At 37.2% G+C, this 7,645-nt stretch overlaps 1 pseudogene; it reads right to left on the bottom strand.

The window, feature by feature from the left end:
* Positions 1 to 4,618: 4,618 nt before the first annotated feature.
* Positions 4,619 to 7,099, bottom strand: LOC146513154 (uncharacterized; annotated as a pseudogene).
* Between the last annotated feature and the right edge of the window lie 546 nt (positions 7,100 to 7,645).

The following is a 7,645-nucleotide window of genomic DNA, read 5'->3' as shown; positions in this document are numbered from 1 at the left end:
TTTCAATTGATTCATTTTTCAGTATGAAAATGATCTTAAGCTCATCTGCAATATTGTAAAAGTATACTTGGATTGAAACAGAACCACACACACACACAGTGGAACACTATCAGTCATGGATTGGTCTCCCCAGAGCCCAAACCTCAACACTATTGAGTGATCATCTTGACAGAGAACATCACAAAAAATCAGCCAACATACAAAGAAGAGCTTTTGAATGTCCTTTAATAAAGCCTTAAAGAAATTACAAGAAAGCTTTCCTAAGAGAGGTTAGGCTGAGTTTAAGAATATAGATCAGGGGTGGGGCACTCCAGGCCTCAAGGGCCGGTGTCCTGCAGGTTTTAGATCTCACCCTGGGTATACACACCTGAGTCAAATGATTGGTTCATTACCAGGCCTCTGGAGAACTTGGCTGTATCCCAATTCAGGGTCTGCAGCCTTAAAGTACGCAGCCTCAACGATCCTCAAGGGCCGCGTACTTAAAGACCGCTAAGGCCAGAAGTGCGAGGCTTGTGAAATGGGACGGTCTAGCCTCGTTGCGCTGCCCAGGTTGCCTAGCAACCATGATACTAACAGCTGGAAACGTTTCATACAGCTTTGTTTGACAGAAATGAAGGAGAAAATCTTTTGTTCATTTGTTTGTTTGTAAGCTTTGATCATTCTCTGTAAGATTAAGCTCAGCTATTGAACGGCGTATATTTTAAAGTAAAGGCTTTAAAACCAAGTTAGTACAAACGTCACTAATGTCACATAACTTTGGCGACATGTGGCCAACAGGAATGTTTTAATGTTCTTAGCTATTAAACATTTGCACATAAATAAGTGACATAATATTCAGTACTTACTTAAAGTTTACTCTTCGGGCGCCCCTCATCCGGCGTTTTTTTCGGCAAAATTATCCACACCCACCGCCACGCTATGCATTCTGGGATATGTTGGGCCACGAAGTCTACACCGCCACGTCCTTAAAATTCAGGGAAATGAAGGACGCATTTGAGGGCCGCATTTTGAGCAGCCTTCGAATTGGGACAGCCTTCGTCGCATCGCTGTGACGTAATCGGCCTTAAAATGCGGCCTTTAAGGCTGCAGACCCTGAATTGGGATACAGCCCTTCAAGACATGTTGTCAACTACTTTTCAACTTGTTTATCGGCTCTGTGTGTGCACACATTTTTTAAAAATCCTGTCCCATCTGGGACCTTTTGCAATCAGAATTTTGATGTGAATAGTGTGGTGCCAAACACATTTTGCTTTTCTAAGAACAGCTACAGTCCATATATATTTGGACACTGCCACATGTTTTTTTTACCTGTTAACTGAAACATATTCCAATTATAGTTATATAATGGACATAGACATAATGTGTAGACTCTCAATTTTCATCTGAGGGTATTCACATTCAACTTGGATGAAGAAGTTTTACCCTCTTTTTAAAGGGCCCAAAAGTAATTGAACAACTGACTCAAATCTTGTTTCATGTGCGGGTGTGGGCAGTTCGTTCATTATGTCATTATCAAGCAAATAAAAGGACTGGAGTTTATTTAAGGTTGGTGATTGAAGTTGGAAGATTTTGCTGTGAACAGACAACATGTGGTCAAAGGAGCTCTCCATGCAGGTGAAACAAGTCTCCCTTAAACTGTGAAAACAGAAAAAAACATCTTAGAAGTTACTACAATGTACCAAACTGTAGATTGACAAAATCTAGAGTTTGGTACATCCTGAGTAAGAAAGAGAGCACTGGTTAACTCAGCAATGCAAAAAGACCTGGACATGTATGGAAGACAACAAGGGTGGATGATCATAGAATTATTTCCATGGTGAAGAGAAAACTCTTCACAACAGCCAACCAAGTGAACAGCACTCTCCAGGAGGTAGGCATATCCATATCCAATTCTACCATAAAGAGAAGACTGCATGAAAGTAAATACAGAGGGTCCGCTGCAAGTTACAAGTCACTCATAAGCCTCAAGAATAGAAAAAATAGAAAAAAGATCTAAAAAAGCCAACTGATTTCTGGAAAACCATTTTTTGTACAAATGAAACACAACACCTCTACCAGAGTGATGGCAAGAAAAAAGTATGGAGAAGGTGTGGAACAGCTCATGATCCAAAGCATACCACATCATATGTATACGCACTGCATGCCTGCTGCCAGTGGCTCTGGGACACCAGACACAGAAGCAGCCAAATGAATTCTGAGGTGTTCAAAGACACACAGTCTGCTCAAATCCAGCGAAATGCAGTCAAATTGATCGGGTGACATTTCATAATACAGATGAACAATGACCGAAAACACAGAGCCAAAGCAATCCAGGAGCTTATTAAGGCAAAGAAGTGGATGATTCTTGAATGGCCAAGGCAGTCACCTAATCTTAACCCAAGCGAGCATGCATTTCATTTGTTGAAAACTAAACTGTGAACATAAAGGCCCACAAACAAGCAGCAACTGAAAGCCGCTGCAGTAAAAGCCTAGCAGAGCACTAAAAAGGAGGAGACCGACAATCTGGTGATGTTCATGAGTTCAAGACTTCAGGTTTTCAACCAGGTATTAGAAATTACCTTGTTATTACCAGTTATTTCACTTATCCAATAAATTTTGAGCCCCTGAAATAAAAGGCTTGCGTTCCTCACACAACCAAAATGTAACAAAAAAGTTGTATCTGTCCAAATATTTGTGGACCTAACTGTATATAAAAACTCTGTAGCCTCCGGTTGTTCATGTGAATCTTTTATCTGTTTATTTATTAATTTGTATTTGTGTTATTTCAGTTATTACATTATGTGGTATAGTACAAGTCTAAGGCAGACAGGCAGGGGGGGAAGGGAGTGGGAAAATATAATAAAAGGAGAGAGTACAAATAGAAATGCACAATGTATCACCGACTGCTGTACCTGTAAGAAAAAACAAACATACAGCACCTGGAACACCAAAATTTGAGCCTTATAAACAGTATAGGGACTAACGCGTTAAGTAACGCGTTACAGTAACTACGTTATGATTGTGGTAACGAGCACGGTAACTAGTTATTATGCCAAAATCGGGAACGCGTTAATTGTAACTGGGATATAGATAGGGTCGTTATTTGTTAATTCTTGCCGTGGCTATCGCAGAGCTTCCACAGATTCAGTAACATTAGCAAGTGGTGGAGGCAGCAGGTGGAGGAGGGAAAGGGCGAGGCGGCCCGAGGCGTCAGGTGAGCTGAACTTCAGGTAAGAAGTTATGATCTGCAGTTTATCTGGGTCAGATAGACTGCAGGTCAAAAAGCTTTTTTTTTTTTACAATTTCTATGACCCTGACCCTGACCTTTGACCTATGACCTTGAATCATTTCATACTAAAATCATGTATTTTATCATCCCATATGATTGGAGCACAATTGGCTGAAATTAGTGGCTTCTATAAGCTGTAAAAACTTGCAACGTTGTAGGACATCATACAAAAAAAACCCTAAAAAATGTGTTGTACAGCTCTCTCTATGCCCTTTCATAGGACATATTACTCAATATGGTTTCTTGAATTTTCTTTTCAAGGTCAACTTTGACCTTAATTTTTAGTGCTCAAGCTCAAAGTCAAATACCCAGCCAACCTAGCTTTGAGGATGATCCATAAATGACTGTGGTTAATTTAAAGTCTTTACTAATTTTCACCTAAATTCAGCTCAAGCAAATTTAAAACTTGAAAGCGATATCTTGAAAACTGAATACTCTGCCAGACCACTAACAAACAAACAGACAGACAAATAAATGGAGCCAGTTACATCCTGCCTGCCTTTGGGGGAAGGGAATAACAGAAACTATACCTTCAGGCCTGTTGCCCACCATTTCAAGGAAACATACACCATTTTCACACTAAATGTGGTTACAACCAATTGCATAATAAAGACTTCTGCAAATACTCTGCCAGACTGTAGTCTCTGCTTCCTGTCAGTGCAGCTGTGTTCAACCCTGCTACTCTTTTGCTACTAAGTGTTCCGCTTGCTCCCTGATTCAGCCTGTCTTTTGCAGTCCTGTCTCCTCCGACTGTAGCACCCACTGCAAAAACCCACCTCCTTAATACTAGATAAATACACTTATTTTTGGTGAAGTTTTGCTTAAAACAAGTGAAATTATCTGCCAGTGGGGTAAGTGTTTTTTTCTTATTAAGATTTCTTGAAATAAGAACAATATCCAGATTTAAATAAAGCTAAAAATAAGTATTTTACACTTATTCCAGGCAACAAATCAGAACATTGAAACTTAAAATAAGCTTTAACCACTTATTCTAAGGAACAATTAGATAGTTAAATCTTAAAATAAGCCTTACACACTTATTCCAAGCAACCAATCATGGCAATTGAAACCTAAAATAAGATTTAACCACTTGTTCTAAGCAAAATGTTGAAGAAATTAAATCTGAAAATAGGCATAAAACACTTATTCTAAGGAACAAATCAAGGCAAATAATCTAAAAACTAGTACATTAAATCATTTTAAAGATCTTAAAATAAGTTAAAAAATAATAGATTGTAGTCTAAATCTTCTTAAATTCAGTGAAATAATCTGCCAGTGCAGTAAGATAATTACACTTGATAAGAATTCTCAAAATAAGAAAAATAAAGCCAAATTAAAGCAGGCAAAGTATACTGTGTACATGACCTTTATTGGAAACAAACTCTCCAAACAGTAACAAATATTTCAGTGAATCATAGTACACAAAAATTTAAAGACACATTGTAAGTGTAACATTGTTATTTTGTGTTCCTTTTAGAAGTGCTAAACCAGTTAGCTACTCAACATATAAAATGTAATAAAAAGAGCATTTGCAATTTTAAACACAATTTGCAGAACAGATGTGTTTAAAGAAAAAAGTACTTTGTATTACATTAATAAGAATAAAAAAAAGAATTCAAGTGTAAATTGCAACTTCAAAGCTATCAGGCCCAAACCTTCCAACACAGACCTAAGTTACATCTTGCTCAAACAGCTCTACGTTTCAATAAACATTCCTACAGCCTGCCATGACTTTTTTGTATGAGCCTGTGGTGTCTTGCTCATGGATTTTGTCCTTTAACACTTCAGTCTAAATGACAGACAGAAGCGTTGCCACACATTTAGGATAGGTGAGATGCAGGGTGTAGTAGTATGCCATAAGATACAGCAAACCTTCTCCAAGGTCATCTGTGGTCAAATGTGGTGATGAGAGTGGTTCCAACTGCAATAAGACAGCGGGACCCTTCAAAGAGCAGAACGGGGCTGACGCTGGATCTTCTGTTGGCAAAAGAAAAACAAAGACAAAAATTGTACAATGTACGGAGAAACTCCAAAGCTATCAGGGTAGTTCAAGTATGTATTAGACTTAGACTTCACTTTATTGATCCCTTTGGGGTGCACCCTTCGGGTGATACATGAATGATGACAACCATAGATCAGATGCGCTACAGACCATATTAATGTTATTTTTCTTTAGATTGACAAATACTGTATAGAAAAAAAATAAAATTATATATATATATATATATATATATATATATATATATATATATATATATATATTCATGCCATTGAAAAATGTAATAAATTCTGCCTCATCACCGTTAGGATTATGTCTTTACACACTTTAGGAAATGACAAAGATACTGCACCTGTGATAGTTAAATATGTAATTATTTCCATTTTGTTTTTAATTTCTTTATGATTTTCTTTATTTTTATTGAAATTTTCTTTATCTCAGTGTTTGTGCCATTTCAGATTTCTGCACACCTTTTCCAAATATAAACTACATTGTTGGAGGACTTGGCATGGATAAAAAGGCCATATGCCAAATAAACTGTTAAAGTGAAGGCTTTATGGGCATTATTTGATAACAAATATGAAGAAACACAGACCTGAAGGACATCAATCAGTGCTTCACTGGCATGTCCCATCTTCTTGGGTGGTGCAACTTGTGATGGGAAGAAAGTTGGTAGTGTCCTGAACAGGGCTATGAACAGAACAGGAAAGAAAGAACTAAATCAAATTTCACTTCAATATTCAATATTATTGCCATAATTGTAATCTTTCACTTACAACTGTTGTCACCAGAACTGCTCCTTGGTGGCAAAAGCATGTTTGATCCACCACTTGAATCTGCATCATAATCTTCTCCCTGGTCACATGGTGAGATGTCCATGAGACGCCTTTTCTTTAGTCTCATCCTAAATAAGAAAACGAAAATAGTTATATTACAGGAGTCCTAAACAAAATGTGTCGTGCTAAGTGTTTTTAAATCAAAAGCGGCAAAACTTGCCTCTTTGTGAACTTGAGCCCACAACTGTTTCCTCCTCATAAAATTTTCAGGCCCTGGAAGCAGGTCCCTTAAATCGTCCCTACTGAGGGTGTGGAGCAAGACCTCATCTATGTCTGCAGCTGTATATAAAAGTCAGTAACTTTCAGAAATGTAAAAGTTGTACAACAATTCCAAATTGTCATTTTGTCAAATACATTTAAATGTAATTTAAATATTTTATTGATCTGACAACATAAAACTGATTCTATGTACGATCACTGTCAGTGTGTGCAACACAAAATTCATTTAGACATTAATTTGCATAAATATGCATATGCTTGGCCTACCATTTAGAACCGAAAGGCTGCAATCATCCAAACCCTCCATGATTTACTGGTGTAGCTTTTGTCAGAACTTTTCCCTGAGGAAAGAAAAACATATGTTTGGGTCAAAAAGAAAAACTGAGTCAAGACACCACCTGCCATGGATCCAAAGTCTATGCAATCAGACACATGGATAAGGTGCAAAAGACAGACCAAGTAGAGCCTGTGTTAATTCAATGGTTAAGTCTTATAAAATTGCTCACTTAAAATTTATGACAAGGCTATTCCAAACTAGTTTTCAAACTAAAACTAATAGTGCCCAACTGCTTGTCAAATCATTCAACAAATGACCACAGCTCAGATTAGGCCACTTCATCCATAAGAAAAAATGTTACCTCGGTTCAGCAAGGTTAAAGTGACCTGATTGATATTAATAGTTTACAACATAAATAATTGGAAGCAAGTTCACATCTTCTCCAACTTACAAGTTTATATGATTAATCATAATCTGTCAGAAATGAGGCTTAAAGTAAATCTATAGGTAAAGATGTCTTTCATAAATGTGCATTATTTTTATTCCCTTGTGTTATCTTTAATTTCCTTACCCAAACTGGACTTGCAAAAAATAGTAAAATAATAAAATTTGAATAAACTCATGTTGGTTAAATGTAATTTTGGTCATAAAACAGTTAACTCTTGATAACTTAAGTAAATCCTCATTTAAGTTAAATATAGATCTGTCCAACACCCCTGTCTTTTTCCATAACAAAAAACAGCATTGTAAAGTTATGAGCCCGATTGCGAGATTTGTCTCAAACCAGTATCGGTCCTCCCAAGTCGCACACACAAACACACCAAGCACAGTGCAGACAGAGAGCACGCGGCTTAAGAAGGAAAAAAAACACCGCAGCTTTTTATTTTCCGTGGGTGGGAAACACAAAACGGACTTTTGCAAAGGCGGATATCAACTGTAGTTCTTTTGTCATATAGCTATGTTAAGTATATTGAACACGAAGCTAAATTTACCTAACTAGCACCATTAATAATTTTAAACTATCACTGCATGCTAACAATTCAGCA

The sequence above is a fragment of the Neolamprologus multifasciatus genome, chromosome 8 (assembly GCF_963576455.1).
Source record: "Neolamprologus multifasciatus chromosome 8, fNeoMul1.2, whole genome shotgun sequence".
NCBI lineage: Eukaryota > Metazoa > Chordata > Actinopteri > Cichliformes > Cichlidae > Neolamprologus > Neolamprologus multifasciatus.
Note: the sequence above shows the minus strand (reverse complement) of the source record. Positions and strands in the feature narration are given on the sequence as shown.